We start from the raw sequence: 3,574 nt of genomic DNA, 5'->3' as shown, positions 1-3,574 counted from the left end.
CACACAATATAATTTGAGGTCTTTAGAGGAATTGGAAGCTTCATTACCGAAGCACGTGGCTGTCCCTTGGAGGCAGAGACCATCCAACCATGGAGTGATGGAATATATACACCTGGGGTTGACCAGTATAGCACCCTGCTTCTTTCATTCCATCAGGTGATGCTAGCCATAGGAGACAAGACTGACCATAAATTTATCATCTCAACCAATATATCTTGAAGAGTGAAAGAAAAGGTTTTTAATAATCATAGCATAATGGACATAAGCAGGGAAAACAGGTATGTTGTTACCAAATTGGGACTTGTGGTCATCCACCACTTTTAATGGAATGTGATTAGAGCTTTTTCTTTGAAATTTTTCTTCAAATTCTCTCTAAACAAGAAGACCATTTTTCTCTTTAGACTTGGAGCTCTAGGTCTGTGAACTTGAGGTTGTCTTAGATTTTGTCACCCACTGATGTATGGAATTTAACCTGAGCAATTAAAGTATAACATAAAGAAAAGGGAACATAAAAAATAAAAAGAAAGAATTCTGATGTTTCTTTTTTTTTTCTGATTTTCATTGTCCAGAGAACCATTCGGCCCTCACTGGTTGGTTATGCAAGCTAAAGAACACCTTTTATGCTTAAACTTACTCAAGTTGGGCTTGTTACTTGCAAACAGAAATAGCCTAATAAACATACATAAATTTTAAGGATATCCATTAACACAGAAACTTTCTCTAGGACAAGGAAAAGCATAAAATTTTAGTTTTGGGGGACATAAATCCTTCTTATACCCCTTTTCTTAGATATTTTGAAATTCACTTTCTCTCTGACTTGCTTATTTGGGTAACATGAAACTGGTTCTTTTAGAAAGGATCATTGTGCTAGGAAAAATGTGGCTGTGGGCCTATCTATAACACATTAAAATATAATCCTCATAGTTTCATGTGAGCCAATTTAGTTCACCAAGAAACTTAATTAGCTTTTGCGGAAAACTTTTTAGTAATAACAATTAAATTTGCCTAGAGTAGTTTTCTGCATCTATCAATAACAAGCTACTTCTCGGCCTTTTGGCTAAGATCAAGTGTAGTATCAATAACAAGCTAACAAATATTTCCTGCTTATAAAGATTTCTGAATTCCCTTGGTTTCTCTCTGTTCCAAGCCTGTTTCTTCCAACTTTCCTTTCAATCTTGTGTGGTCCCCATATCCTTCCAGCAATTTTTTTTTTTTTTTTAAACATTAGAGGAATTCGCTTTGTGTTAAACCAAAAAACCAAAAGCAAAAACAACAAAAATCACACAGGAATGGGGCATCTGGGTGGCGCAGTCAGTTGAGCATCCAGCTCTTGGTTTTGGCTTAGGTCATGATCTCAGTGTCAAGAGATAGAGCTCTACGCTGGGCTCCGTGCTTAGGGAGATAGTCTGCCAGATTCTCTCCTTCTGCCCTTCCTGCTCATGCTCTCTCTCTCTCTCTCTCTCAAATAAATAAATAAATCTTTAGAAAGAAATACATAAGAAATAGAGTCAGAAAGTAAGCTGCTACCCCCGAACACTCAGAGAAATGTAGGATATTGGGAATTGGCAATCTAGTCAACTATCACATATTTCATGATGGGAACCTTAATGTCCTTAGTATGCAGTGGTGGAATGCCTAAATGATTATCTTCTTGTCTTGAGACACGGAATGAAGCTAAAGTCTCTGATTGTAAAGAAAATTTTTTTTAATTTCTTTATCTGCTGGGATGAGTGAGTAATAACCAAAGTCCAGAATTTGTTTCTCCACGTTTCTGAGTTATAAGTTCATTTGAATTCAGTCTTGACCTAAGTCTTGTGTAAAAGTAGGTCATGAGCCCAAAGAATGGGAACAAAAGGGAGGGGGAATTTGTGAGGGATATTGTGAGGGAAATATTTGTGAGGGAAATTGAAAGACACAGAAGACTTCCAAATCCTCTAGTGCATCCCCAGCTACTCCCAGAGAAAGCAACACCATCTTCCTTAATCTCCCTTATCTACAGAAGCTAATAGCTGTTTCTCCTTGCTTAAGTAGACCTTTATCCTCCTGGAGACAGATCACTTTCAGGAGAAAACCAAAAATGCCCTTTTTGCCTTCTTCCCCTTTACTACTAAATCTCATCACTAAACTAGTATCTACTCTCATGTGAAAACTTTTAAGAAGTTTTTCAAAACTTTTTATATGCAGAAACTAATTGTAAGAACTGAACTATGATTTATTGTGTGAATTGACTTTTCAAGTGTTGTGTTGATAATAGGACACTACTTACCAGTGATTCAGGATGCTTTAAATAGACTTTCTGCAAACCCTGGTCCCTAATGATTTCCTGGGTTTAGTAGTACAAACCTGGACCCAATGGAAGGAGAGAATTTTAGAGCCACAGAAATCATCTGGTGATACACAAAGGAAGAATTCAACACCAAGAATTTAAGATGCTGGAGAAAATTTTCAGTGTATGAACCATTATCCCAACACCAACATATATTTCACAGAACAATCCAAAAAACAAGTGTTAGTTGGCTAGGAATGTCATGAGTACCACAGACTAAGCAGCTGAAACAGCAGAAATTTTCGTCTTAAAGTTCTGGAGGCTCAAAGTCTGGGATCACAGCGTTGACTAGCCTGGTTCCTTCTGAGCTCTTTGAGGAAGAAGCTGTTCTATGTCTTCCTTCTAGCTTCTGGGTCCCACCCCCCAACCCCACCCCCAGCAATCTGGCATTCTTTGATATGTAGATGCCTTCACTGCCACAGTACACTCCCAAAATGCCTGCTATCCTGTGTCTAAATTTTCCTTTTCTGTAAATTATCTTTCATAAGTCACCAGTCATATTGAATTAGGCTCTACCTGATATCTTCATCTTAACTCAATCATCTACAAAGACCTTTTTCCCAGATATGGTCATATTCATAGGTACTTGGCCCAGCTCCTCTTTTACTGGTATGGTATTCAATCCATAACAACAACCAAAGAACATATTTTGGTAAGTGAAGCACCAGTATATTTTTACACCACACCACTAGCTAATCTCTTTGTGCCTTGTTATTTATGTCATGGAGTTGAATATGCAAGGATGAAAGACTGTTCAATTTCACTTCAGGGCAGATTTAGGTGAGATGGTCTTTCAATGTCCAGTTCTATAATCCCTTTTCCATTACCTTGAGTTGAGTTTTGTTTCCTTAAATATAAACAAACAGATACACACAAATTGAAATCTAGAAAAACTAGAAATCAATTGATTCAATCAATTGAAATCAATTGACAATTCTGGATATAGCAGAGAAAAGGATTTTTTAAAAGATTTTATTTATTTATTTGAGAGAGAGAGAGGGAGTGAGTGAAGGAGCAAGAACAAGCAGGGGGCTTGGCAGAGAGAGAGGAAGAAGCAGGCTTCCCGCTGGGTAAGGGACTCTAGGACAATGACCTGAGCCAAAAGCAGCCACTTAACCAATTCAGTGACCAAAGTGCCCTGGAAAATGAATTTTGATAGGAAAATATATGGTGGAGAGAAGTGAGTATTAGAAATGGAGTTGGGACTAGGGATACATGTATAAAAGATGTACTAAAAAAGAGGACCAG

At 37.6% G+C, this 3,574-nt stretch overlaps 1 pseudogene; it reads left to right on the top strand.

Annotated features, from left to right (window-relative positions):
- The first annotated feature begins 1,037 nt into the window (after positions 1-1,037).
- Positions 1,038-1,162, top strand: LOC131835017 (U2 spliceosomal RNA; annotated as a pseudogene).
- The last annotated feature ends 2,412 nt before the right edge of the window (positions 1,163-3,574 follow it).

This window comes from Mustela lutreola, chromosome 6 (assembly GCF_030435805.1).
Source record: "Mustela lutreola isolate mMusLut2 chromosome 6, mMusLut2.pri, whole genome shotgun sequence".
Lineage (NCBI taxonomy): Eukaryota > Metazoa > Chordata > Mammalia > Carnivora > Mustelidae > Mustela > Mustela lutreola.
The sequence above is the reverse complement of the archived record's forward strand: the minus strand, read 5'-3'. Positions and strand labels throughout refer to the sequence as shown.